The sequence below is a fragment of the Scyliorhinus torazame genome, chromosome 9 (assembly GCF_047496885.1).
Source record: "Scyliorhinus torazame isolate Kashiwa2021f chromosome 9, sScyTor2.1, whole genome shotgun sequence".
In the NCBI taxonomy this organism is placed as follows: Eukaryota; Metazoa; Chordata; class Chondrichthyes; order Carcharhiniformes; family Scyliorhinidae; genus Scyliorhinus; species Scyliorhinus torazame.
The window spans coordinates 129,586,268-129,599,965 of record NC_092715.1 but is presented as its reverse complement, the minus strand read 5'-3'; positions in this window follow the sequence as shown (position 1 = coordinate 129,599,965).

The following is a 13,698-nucleotide window of genomic DNA, read 5'->3' as shown; positions in this document are numbered from 1 at the left end:
CTGGGTTTGAGGTCTTGGTTTTTGAATACTCTGTTCCTCAGGCATCCAAAGACTGCATAGGCAAAATGTAATCAATGTTGGAGTTCGGCGTCAATGGCTGCTTGCACCGAAAAGAGGCTCCTGAGGTATGGGATATGATCCACATTAGTCTATGGGCTAACCTTGGAATTTGATGGTGGGGGGGCAGGGGCGGTTTTGTGTGGCAAGAGCGGGCTAGTAGAGAACCTTTGTTTTCTGAATGTTTAGTCTGAGGCCCATTCTCTCATATGCCTCAGTGAATGCAATGGTTTGGCATCTGAATGTGTGCACACACAGGCATCATCTGTGTCATGCAGCTCAATAACAGAGATTCAGGTGGTCTTGGTTCTGGCCTGGAGGCATCGGAGGTTGAACAGTTTCCTGCTTGCCTGGTAGGTTAGCTCCACTCCAATGGGGAGCTTCACGGTGATGGGGTGGAGTGTTGCGAGGAAGATGCAGCCCTGTTTGACCACAGTTTGCACATGTGTTGGGCTTTTGGTGGTTCCATTGGTGAGTATCATGACCTGTGGCTTGCATGTCATCGTGGAGCAGGCGGAGAATGGTGACAAATTTCTGCAGGCAGCCAAATTTGAGGAGGATGCTCCACAATTCCTCACGTGTGACAGAGTTGAAGGCCTTTGCAAGATTGAAGAAGGCCATGTACAGAGGTTGGTGTTGCACCCTGCACTTTTCCTGGATTTGTCACGTGCTGAAGTTCATGTCCATTGTGCCTCTTGATGGGCGGAAACCGCACTGGTACTCAAGAAGGAGCTCTTGAGCCACTGGGAGGAGGTGACTGAGGAGTATTCTCGCAATGACCTTTCCCGTGGTGGAGAGTAGGGAAATTCCTCTGTAATTTCCACAGTCGGAACTGCCTCCTTCTTAAAGATGGTCACAATTAAGGCATCTCTGAGATCATCCGACATGCTCTCTTCCTTCCAGACAAGGGTGATGAGGTTGTGGATTCTTGTTAAGACGAGCTGGGGTTGCACTGTGATGGTGGCGGATAGTGTGTTGCAGGATGGTGTCGAGAGCGCTTGTGTCGAAGGCTGTGACTTGGTTGAGGAGGAATTCGAAATGCTCTCTCCAGCGGGCATTGACTGTCTCTCTGTCTTTATTGAGTGCCTGTCCGTTTCTGGCTGTCAGTGGGGTGGGCCCATGGGTATTCCCGTAGATGGTTTTGATTGTGCTGAAAAAGCCGCGCACATCATGGTTGTCAGTGACTTGCTGAGTCTCCTGAACTCTCTCCACCCACCATCTGTTATTTAGTTCACAAGTTTTTTGTTGCACCTCGGCCTTCAGTTGCCTGTAGATTTGTTTCCTCTTAGTCGAGTTTTGGTGGAGCTGCCAGTTCAGGAACTGCTTGTGCTTGCGGTCAAGGAGATCCTGGATCTCCTGATCATTCTCGTTGAACCGGCCTTGCCCTTTCCTGGTCAAGAGCCCAAATGCCTCCTAGCAGGTGCTGAGTATGGTGGCTTTTAAGGCGGACCAGGCCTGTGGGCGTTCTGCAGTTCTGGCTCATTGGTTGTCGCCAGGTTAACTGTGAGGCGCCGACTGAGTAGCTCTTCTTCTCAGGGTCTTTGAGTCCAGCAACATTGAGTCTCCTGAGACAGAGTTTCTTCTGTTTGTGCCAATTTGTAGCCAGGGTGATGGTAGAGCGGATTAGGCGGTGGTCAGTCCAACAGTCGTCGGTTCCTGTCGTGGCACGGGTGATGCGGACGTCTTTGCCATCCCTTGCCTGGACGATGATATATCACAAACCCGTTGATGCACGATCAATTGAACAAAGACTAGAGTTGGATACAACTGAGGCTTTATTGCTCTAGGATGTGTGGCCTCCCACAGCAGCTGGCGAAATGGCTGCTGAATGGAGGACACGCATATTTATACTCCGCCTATTGGGCGGAGCCAGCAGGCAGGACTACCGGCGAACCTGTAGTACAGGTCCTACCTTACATCACCTAATATAGATGCAACAGTGGTTTACCACATTCACCCCCTGTTAAAATTGAGTCCGGCGGGGGTGGTGGAGAACTATATACAACAAATGGTTTTGTTTTGTTTTTTTTACATTTTCATCTACATTTACAATCTTTGACAGAAAGAAAAAAATGTCTTTTGAAGTCCAGTGGACCAGTTAGTTAGAGGTTTAACCGGTCCGGGGCCTTGATGTGCCGCTGGGTGCGACATAGAACATAGAACATAGAACATAGAAAATACAGCACAGAACAGGCCCTTCGGCCCACGATGTTGTGCCGAACCTTTGTCCTAGATTAATCATAGATTATCATTGAATTTACAGTGCAGAAGGAGGCCATTCGGCCCTTTGAGTCTGCACCGGCTCTTGGAAAGAGCACCCTACCCAAACTCAACACCTTCACCCAACACCAAGGGCAATTTGGACATTAAGGGCAATTTATCATTGGCCAATTCACCTAACCCGCACATCTTTGGATTGTGGGAGGAAACCGGAGCACCCGGAGGAAATCCACGCAGACACAGGGAGGACGTGCAGACTCCGCACAGTCAGTGACCCAAGCCGGAATCGAACCTGGGACCCTGGAGCTGTGAAGCAATTGTGCTATCCACAATGCTACCGTGCTGCCCTTGAGAACAAATAAATCTACACTATATCATTTAACCGTAATCCATGTACCTATCCAATAGCTGCTTGAAGGTCCCTAATGTTTCCGACTCAACTACTTCCACAGGCAGTGCATTCCATGCCCCCACTACTCTCTGGGTAAAGAACCTACCTCTGATATCCCTCCTATATTGGGCAGCACGGTAGCATAGTGGATAGCACAATTGCTTCACAGCTCCAGGGTCCCAGGTTCGATTCCGGCTTGGGTCACTGCCTGTGCGGAGTCTGCACATCCTCCCCGTGTGTGCGTGGGTTTCCTCCGGGTGCTCCGGTTTCCTCCCACAGTCCAAAGATGTGCAGGTCAGGTGGATTGGCCATGATAAATTGCCCTTAGTGTCCAAAATTGCCCTTAGTGTTGGGTGGGGTTGCTGGGTTATGGGGATAGGGTGGAGGTGTTGACCTTGGGTAGGGTGCTCTTTCCAAGAGCCGGTGCAGACTCGATGGGCCGAATGGTCTCCTTCTGCACTGTAAATTCTAAATATCTTCCACCTTTCACCTTAAATTTATGTCCCCTTGTAATGGTTTGTTCCACCCGGGGAAAAAGTCTCTGACTGTCTACTCTATCTATTCCCCTGATCATCTTATAAACCTCTATCAAGTCGCCCCTCATCCTTCTCCGTTCTAATGAGAAAAGGCCTAGCACCCTCAACCTTTCCTCGTAAGACCTACTCTCCATTCCAGGCAACATCCTGGTAAATCTTCTTTGCACCTTTTCCAAAGCTTCCACATCCTTCCTAAAATGAGGCGACCAGAACTGTACACAGTACTCCAAATGTGGCCTTACCAAAGTTTTGTACAGCTGCATCATCACCTCACGGCTCTTAAATTCAATCCCTCTGTTAATGAACGCGAGCACACCATAGGCCTTCTTCACAGCTCTATCCATTTGAGTGGCAACTTTCAAAGATGTATGAACATAGACCCCAAGATCTCTCTGCGCCTCCACATTGCCAAGAACTCTACCGTTAACCCTGTATTCCGCATTCATATTTGTCCTTCCAAAATGGACAACCTCACACTTTTCAGGGTTAAACTCCATCTGCCACTTCTCAGCCCAGCTCTGCATCCTATCTATGTCTCTTTGCAGCCGACAACAGCCCTCCTTACTATCCACAACTCCACCAATCTTCGTATCGTCTGCAAATTTACTGACCCACCCTTCAACTCCCTCATCCAAGTCATTAATGAAAATCGCAAACAGCAGAGGACCCAGAACTGATCCCTGCGGTACGCCACTGGTAAATGGGATCCAGGCTGAATATTTGCCATCCACCACCACACTCTGACTTCTATCGGTTAGCCAGTTCGTTATCCAACTGGCCAAATTTCCCACTATCCCATGCCTCCTTACTTTCTGCATAAGCCTACCATGGGGAACTTTATCAAATGCCTTACTAAAATCCATGTACACTACATCCACTGCTTTACCTTCATCCACATGCTTGGTCACCTCCTCAAAGAATTCAATAAGATTTGTAAGGCAAGACCTACCCCTCACAAATCCGTGCTGACTATCCCTAATCAAGCAGTGTCTTTCCAGATGCTCAGAAATCCTATCCTTCAGTACCCTTTCCATTACTTTGCCTACCATCGAAGTAAGACTAACTGGCCTGTAATTCCCAGGGTTATCCCTAGTCCCTTTTTTGAACAGGGGCACGACATTCGCCACTCTCCAATCCCCTGGTACCACCCCTGTTGACAGTGAGGACGAAAAGATCATTGCCAACGGCTCTGCAATTTCATCTCTTGCTTCCCATAGAATCCTTGGATATATCCCGTCAGGCCCGGGGGACTTGTCTATCCTCAAGTTTTTCAAAATGCCCAACACATCTTCCTTCCTAACAAGTATTTCCTCGAGCTTACCAATCTGTTTCACACTGTCCTCTCCAACAATATCGCCGCTCTCATTTGTAAATACAGAAGAAAAGTACTCGTTCAAGACCTCTCCTATCTCTTCAGACTCAATACACAATCTCCCGCTACTGTCCTTGATCAGACCTACCCTCGCTCTAGTCATTCTCATATTTCTCACATATGTGTAAAAGGCCTTGGGGTTTTCCTTGATCCTACCCGCCAAAGATTGTTCATGCCCTCTCTTAGCTCTCCTAATCCCTTTCTTCAGTTCCCTCCTGGCTATCTTGTATCCCTCCAGTGCCCTGTCTGAATCTTGTTTCCTCAGCCTTACATAAGTCACCTTTTTCCTCTTAACAAGACATTCAATCTCTCTTGTCAACCATGGTTCCCTCACTCGACCATCTCTTCCCTGCCTGACAGGGACATACATATCAAGGACACGTAGCACCTGTTCCTTGAACAAGTTCCACATTTCACTTGTGTCCTTCCCTGCCAGCCTATGTTCCCAACTTATGCACTTCAATTCTTGTCTGACAACATCGTATTTACCCTTCCCCCAATTGTAAACCTTGCCCTGTTGCACGTACCTATCCCTCTCCATTACTAAAGTGAAAGTCACAGAATTGTGGTCACTATCTCCAAAATGCTCCCCCACTAACAAATCTATCACTTGCCCTGGCTCATTACCCAGTACTAAATCCAATATTGCCCCTCCTCTGGTCGGACAATCTACATACTGCGTTAGAAAAGCTTCCTGGACACACTGCACAAACACCACCCCATCCAAACTATTTGATCTAAAGAGTTTCCACTCAATATTTGGGAAGTTAAAGTCGCCCATGACTACTACCCTATGACTTCTGCACCTTTCCAAAATCTGTTTCCCAATCTGTTCCTCCACATCTCTGCTACTATTGGGGGGCCTATAGAAAACTCCTAACAAGGTGACTGCTCCTTTCCTATTTCTGACTTCAACCCATACTACCTCAGTAGGCTGATACTCCTCGAACTGCCTTTCTGCAGCTGTTATACTATCTCTAATTAATAATGCCACCCCCCCACCTCTTTTACCACCCTCCCTAATCTTATTGAAACATCTATAACCAGGGACCTCCAACAACCATTTCTGCCCCTCTTCTATCCAAGTTTCCGTGATGGCCACCACATCGTAGTCCCAAGTACCGATCCATGCCTTAAGTTCACCCACCTTATTCCTGATGCTTCTTGCGTTGAAGTATACACACTTCAACCCCTCTCCGTGCCTGCAAGTACTCTCCTTTGTCAGTGTTCCCTTCCCCACTGCCTCATTACGTAGTGGTGGCGGAGATGTCGATGCTGGCCTGATGTTCGGTGACTCCGGGAGTGTGCCGAAATCCTCTTCATCCTCGGGCATGGGCAGGGGGAGGACGGATGGTCCCAGGGGGGTTGCTGCTGGGAGCGCCGGGGGAGGGTAGGTTGGTGCCAGGCCGGGTGTGTGTGTGTGTGTGGGACCTGCTGGTGCCAGGTCCCTGAGGGAGACAGTATCTTGGCAGCCATGGGGTACGCCACGTAGGCATACTGGGGGTTTGCATGGAGCAATTGCACCCTTTCCACCAGCAGGTCCCCCTTGTGGAGTCGGACGTGCCTACGGAGCAGGACGGGTCCTGGATCTGCGAGCCAAGTCGGGAGCGACACCCCGGATGTGGACTTCCTGGGGAAAGCAAAAAGACATTCATGGGGGTGTTGTTAGTAGCGGTGCACAGTAGTAACCAAATGGAGTGTAGTGCATCAGGGAGGACCACGTGCCAGCGGGAGGCCGGGAGGTTCCTGGACCGTAGGGCCAGTTGGACGGCCCTCCATACCGTCCCATTCTCTCTTTCTACCTGTCCGTTTCCCCGGGGGTTGTAGCTGGTCATCCTGCTGGAGGCGATACCCCTGCTGAGCAGGAACTGACACAGCTGATCGCTCATGAATGAGGATCCCCTGTCACTGTGGATGTAGGCGGGGAAACCGAACAGAGCGAAGATAGTGTTTAGGGCTTTGATGACGGTGGCAGATGTCATGTCAGGGCATGGGATGGAGAAGGGTAATCTGGAATACTCATCGACCACACTGAGAATATGTGTTTCGGTCGGTGGAGGGGAGGAGCCCTTTGAAATCCACGCTGAGGAGTTCAAAGGGGCGGGAGGCCTTCACCAGGCGCACACGGTCCGGCCGGTAGAAGTGCGGCTTGCACTCCGCACAGACCTGGCAGTCCCCGGTGATTGTCCGTACTTCCTCGATGGAGTAGAGCAGATATGAGCCTTGACAAAATGGTACAACCGTGTGACTCTCGGGTGACAAAGGCTGTCGTGCAGGGCCCGGAGTCGGTCTACTTGTGCGCTGGCACATGTACCTCGGGATAGGGCGTCTAGGGGCTCGTTGAGTTTGCCGGGGCGATACAAAATCTCGTAATTATAGGTGGAGAGCTCGATCCTCCACCTCAAGATTTTATCGTTTTTGATCTTGCCCCGCTGTGTGTTATTGAACATGAAGGCTACCGACCGTTGGTCAGTGAGGAGGATGAATCTCCTGCCGGCCAGGTAATGCCTCCAATGCCGCACAGCCTCAACAATAGCTTGGGCCTCTTTTTCGACGGATGAGTGCCGCATTTCTGAGACATGAAGTGTGCGGGAGAAGAATGCCACAGGTCTGCCTGCCTGATTAAGGGTGGCGGCTAGGGCGACGTCCGATGCATCGCTCTCTACATGAAAGGACAGTGTCTCGTCTAATGCGTGCATCCCGGCCTTGCCGATATCGGCTCTGTTACGGGCAAAGGCCTGCTGTGCCTCAGCCGCCAGGGGAATGTGTGTGGACGTATGAGTGGACGGGCCTTGTCCGCATAGTTTGGGACCCATTGGGCGTAGTACGAGAAGAGCCCCAGGCACGCTTGAGGGCCTTGGGGCAGTGGGGGGGGGGGAGCTAAATGAGGGGGCGCATGCAGTCGGGATTGGGCCCTAGAACTCCGTTCTGGACCACATAACCAAGTATGGCTAAGAGGGTCATGCTAAACACGCACTTCTCCTTGTTGTAGGTGAGGTTGAGGAGAGTGGCGGTGTGGAGAGATTTGGCAAGGTTGGCATCATGGTCCTACTGGTCATGGCCGCAGATGGTGACATTGTCTAGGTACTGGAAGGTGGCCCGCAAACTGTACTGGTCGACCATTTGGTCCATCTCCCTTTGGAAGACCGAGACCCCGTTAGTGACGCCAAAGGGAACCCTGAGGAAGTGATAGAGATGACCGTCCGTCTCGAAAGCAGTGTATGGACGGTCCGATTTACGAATGGGGAGCTGGTGGTAGGCGGATTTGAGGTCTACCGTTGAGAAGACCTGGTACTATGCAATCTGATTGACCATATCAGATATGCGTGGGAGGGGGTACGCGTCGAGCTGCGTGTACCAATTGATGGTCTGGCTGTAGTCCACGACCATTCTGTGTTTCTCCCCAGATTTACCGACTACCACTTGGGCTCTCCAGGGGTTGTTGCTGGCCTCGTTGATGCCTTCTCGAAGCAGCCGCTGGACCTTGGACCTGATGAAGGTCCTGTTCTGGGTGCTGTACCATCTGCTCCTGATGGCGACTGGTTTGCAATCCGGGGTTAGATTTGCGAAGAGAGAAGGCGGATCGACCTTTATTGTCGCGAGGCCGCACACAGTGAGGGGTGGTAGGGGCCCGCCTAATTTGAGGGTTAGGCTCTGGAGATTGCACTGGAAGTCCAGGCCTCGTAGTAGAGCAGCGCAGTGGTTAGGGAGGGAGTAGAGGCGGAAGCTGCTGAATTCTATGCCCTGGACCATGAGTGTGACCGTTTAGTACCCCCGGATCGCGACGGAATGGGATCCGGAGCCCAGGGAGATTCTTTGGTTGGCGGGGTGTACCGCGAGGAAGCAGCACCTTACCGTATCGGGGTGTATGAAGCTTTTGGTGCTCCCGGAGTCCAGCTGGCAAGAGGTCACGTGGCCGTTGATTTTCACACTGGTCGATGTGGTGGCCCGGTTGTGCGGACGAGACTGGTCGATCGTCACTGAGGCGAGTCACAGTCTGTCGTCGCTGGCATCGGATGATGGGGAGCGTGGGGGGCCCAGGTCCTGGAATGCTATCGGTGTCCATGCCCCGTGGGGGGAGACAAGATGGTGGCGCCTGAAGATCCTGCGGGGGACAAAATGGCGGCGCCCATGGGTCGCACGCTGCAGGGGTTGGACAAGATGGTGGCGTCCATGGGCCGCACGTGGACTGAGGGGGGGAAGATGGCGGCGCCCACTGGCCGCGCGTTGTCCGGGGAGATGATGATGGCGGCGCCCATTGTGTGTAGACTAGGGGGGTGGGGGCGATAGCAGCGACTGCGCGGGCCTGGCACACCGTGGCGAAGTGCCCCTTTTTGCCACAAGCCTTGCAAAGGGCCGCGTGGGCCGGGCAGCATTGACGAGGGTGTTTCTGCTGGCCGCAAAAGTAACATCGGGGACCCCCGGGGTGCGCGGGGTGGTGCGTGGCACAGGCGTACTGGCTGAGTAAGGCCCCCACTGGGGCAGCCGTCTGTGGGGTCCACGATGCGTAAGAGGGGTGGGCCGCGCGGCTGGGGGGGGTAGGCCTGACTGTTGCATGAGGTGACCATCATCGAGAGCACTAACTTCTTTGTCTCAGCTAGATCGAGCGTGGCCCCTTCTAACATTCTTTGGCGTATGAGGTCCGACCCAATCCCCGTAACGAACGCGTCCCGCATAAGGAGGTTCGAATGGTCTGTGGCCGTAACTGCCTGACAGACACAGTCCCGGATGAGTGGGATTAGGGCCCGCCAAAAGTCTTCTATGGACTCACCAGGGAGTTGAGAGCGAGTGACGAGTATGTGCCTGGCGAAGAGCGTGTTCGTCTTCTTTGCGTAGTTTTCTTTGAGAAGCGCCATAGCATCGGCGTAGTTCGGGGCATCCTGGATCAGCGGAAACACGTTGGAGCTCAACTTGTGTACAGGATCTGTATCTTCTTAGCCTCTGGTACAGGGGTGGTCGCTGAGTTGATATACGCCTCGAAGCAAGCTAGCCAGTGATTAAAGTCGTTTTTGGCGTCGCTTGATTGCGAATCCAACTGCAGGCGATCTGGTTTGATACGGAGGTCCATCTTTTAGAAAATCTTAGAGCAATAAATTGATGCACGATCAATTGAACAAAGACTAGAGTTGGATACAACTGAGGCTTTATTGCTCTAAGATGTGGGGCCTCCCACAGCAGTTGGCGAAATGGCTGCTGAATGGAGGACATGCATATTTATACTCCGCCTACTGGGCGGAGCCAGCAGGCAGGGACTACCGGCGAACCTGTAGTACAGGTCCTACCTCACATCACCTAATATAGGTGCAACAATGGTTTACCACACCCGTCAACACATTTAAAGAATGGCCTGCTTATTGGAGTGGATAAGGTGCTGCAGCCATTTAAAATCCTGCCCTCACAGAATCTGTTGAGTCGCAGGGTTACATTAATACTGCTCTCTTTGCATATGGCCTTGTTTGGTCACATAGAAAATTTATTTATTAGAGACTTTGCAAAATGTTAATAAGTTTAACTTATCAACAAACATAATGCTGTTTGAGGAAACAGAACCAAATGATATGCTTTAACACATTCTATTAATTATGCAAATTGGTTTTATGCAATTGCTATGTTATACGATCAGGACAAGGGAATTGAGTTGACAGTGTTTCCAGCAGATAAACTTAAGGATGAAGGAATATGTGTTTCAACTCATTGAACTCAGAGATGTGCATTAGCAGGTTGCTTGGTATTTCAAACACACTCTCCTGTCTGAATTTATTTCCCAAACACAAAAGTTAATATTTACACATCGTCTTATTTTGTCTGACCCAGAAATTGCTGTTGGAGCCACATGTAGATTTGTTTTAAATGCTGGAGAATCAAAAGCTGATTTTTGAACTCCAAAAGGCTGTTTTATTGTGGCGGAAGTAGCCAGCACATGTAATGTCCAAACGCAGGGCTGGCCAACGGTGTGACTAAAGAAGCAACAAAACAGTGAGGCTGTTAAGTACATTGAAAGGTATTTTAAACTTGGTAATAAAAACAGAAAATGCTGGAAATACTTAGCAGGTCTGGCAGCATATGGAGAGAGAGAAATAAATGGTCAGATTTTCAGGAAGGACATGGAGACAGGTATCAGGAGTCAGGAAAGTTCCCAACCCCTCAAATCAATTTCCATCAAGAGGCACCCCCCAGGGGCTCTCTGATAGGGTTCTCTGATGGGGGTCTCTGATGGAGGTCTCTGATGGGGATCTGTGTTGGGGAGTCTCTGATGGGGATCTCTGTTGGGGGTCTCTGATGGGGTCTCTGATGTGGGTCTCTGGTGGGGGTCTCTGTTGGGGGGTCTCTGGTGGGGGTCTCTGATGGAGGTCTCTGATGGGGGTCTGTGTTGGGGGGGGTCTCTGATGGGGGAGTCTCTGATGGGGAGGTCTGATGGGTTGTTCTCTGATGGGGGTCTCTGATGGGGGTCTTTGATGGGGGTCTCTGATGGGTGTCTTTGATGGGAGTTTCTGATGGAGGTCTCTGATGAGGGTTTCTCTTGGAAGGTCTCTGATGGGGGGTCTCTGATGGGGGTCTCTGATGGGGCTTCTCTGTTAGGACATCTCTGTTAGAGGATCTCTGATGGGAGAGTTTCTGATGGGGAGGTCTGATGGGTGGCTCTCTGATGGGCATCTCTGATGGGAGCTCTCTGTTGGGGGGTTTGACATGGTGCATAAATGTCCATGGAAAAGGAGAGGGAATCACATCTGGGTTCCGCTACTTGTGCCAGTGAAGACCAGGAGCGAGTCTCCAGAATGGAGAATCCAGCCCTCTATTTCTCTCCTCATAAACATTGGTAGACCTATTGAATTTTTCCTGTGTCCTGTGTTCCAATGGGCAGGTGTTTCCTTGAGCAAGATTTTATAAATTAACAAATGCCAGTGGAGCTGATGTCTTGTACGCAATGAGGGCCAGTTAATCAGGACGCACAGGTCACAATGATTGGTGTGAAAAGGGGCACCAGTCACAAATCTAACCATGGAGTGAGAGAGAACTGACCAGGAGAGATTTTGGAGGCCATTTTATAAATTATGTAATTGTAATCAAAATGAGCAGAATAGACAGGGGCTGGATTCTCCATTTCAGCGGCTAAGTGCCGGCCTGAATGGAGAATTCATTGTCGTTTTACAATGAACAAATAGGCGCTGACCTCTCACCGATTGCAGGACTGGTGAGGGGCTAGGAGCTGTGCCAGGTCAAAGTCCCGGCTCCCATGCCGAAAACAACCAGAGAATGGCCGGGTCCCTGGCTGCACATGCGCATGACGACGTCCTGCAGCGGTCGCGCCGTACAACATGGCGCCAGCGGTGCATGGACCCTACCCGCCTACGCAACCCCACAGGCCACCCCTTGGCCACCCCCACCAGTCCCCACAGCCCTCGCGGAAGCTTATCCAGCTAGCGGCATAATCCCAACCGACTGTGCCGGTGCTGGACACAATCGATAGCCCCACGTGTCCCTTGCAGTCGGGAACTCGGCCCATTGGTGGTGGAGCATCACGGGAGGGTCTGCCGATGACTCGCCAACGCCGTTGCAAGGGCGCAACACGTGACGCCATTTCATAGAGGGCGGAGCATGGCTGACTAACGTCAAACCGGCGCCGGCCCCAATATCGGCTTCAGGCAATGGAGAATCCCACCCCTGAACTATGGTGTATCTGGTAGAGTGAGTAGAACAGACCTTATCGTGATACAGAAAACCAAATCTAGGCTTAACCTTAGCTTATAAAATGTCAATGTGGGAATTAAAAGTCAAAACATAGTCAAGCCGGATCTGAGGTTTTTGTAAGTGGAAACTGTGATGAAATGCATAAAGCAATTCTGTACATAATTTTATACATGACTTCCGACCACCAGGTGGCAGTGTAAACCCACCACCTGACCCTGTGTCTGAGTTGGGAGCAAGTCGTGTTGGTGGATAGACGTATTTTGTAGTAGCTCTATAATAATTAGTTAGTATTAGTAGTTTCGTATTTTATTTATTCTGGTTATCTTTACCACGCAGTTGTTTTATCATAAATTATTTAAACTCGATATTCTGTAGTGCGTCATTCATGTCAGCCAGGCTACAGAACATGACAGGAACTTGCTCAGGTTTAGAGTTATCAAGCATTACATTTTGTGATCACAGAGGAGCAAGATTTTTTTCCTATTAAACAGCATAAACTTCATCAGACGTTGATGACCAAAAATTGCCCATTGTACATTGGTAAAACTGAGTTGCAATTTGTGCAAAGCAGAAGACCTGGATGGGCTTACAGAATATAAGATTGTGCCATATGCCGACAGATGGATAAAAGAGCTCCCTGTTGCTTGAACCACATTGTTTATATAAATAGAAAAAAGAACAGGGCCTAAAATAGAACCCTATGGGACAACATTTTGAACACTAAGAGGGTCAGAAACAAGCCTGCCTGATTTAATACACTGAATACAATTATAAAGGGAGTTCATGAACAATGCAAGACAATCTTTCTTAAAACCAATGTCACTCAATATTTTCACAAGAATAGAATGACCAACAGTGTCAAATGCCATACGTAGATCAAGAAAAATAGCCGTGCAGATTTGTTTCTTGCCTGAGGCAGTTCCGCAGTGGCGTAGTGGTATTGTCACTGGACTAGTATCCAGAAACCCAGAGTAATGCTCTCAGTACCCGGGTTCAAATCCTGCCACTGTAGATGGTGAAATATGAATTCAATAAAAATCTGGAATTAAAAGTCTAATGATAGCTATGAAACCATTGTCGATTGTCGTAAAAACGCATCTGGTTCACCAATGTCCTTTAGGGAAGGAAATCTGCCGTCCTTACCCGGTCTGCCCTACGTGTGACTCCAGACCCACAGCAATGTGGTTGACTCTTAACTTTCCCCTCCAAGGGCAATTAGGGATGGGCAATAAATGTTGCCCCAGCCAGCAACGCCCCATGAACGAATAAAAAAAATTAAAACCTACTACACAGCAGCTGTGAAGCATCCATGTCCTGAACAAAAAGCAGATTGCATATTTGACAAAATGCTGTTTGTGTCTACAAATGCTGCTCATAAACAATTCTCCCCATAAATTTAGTAAGGTACGGTAAAATAGAAACTGATCTGGAGC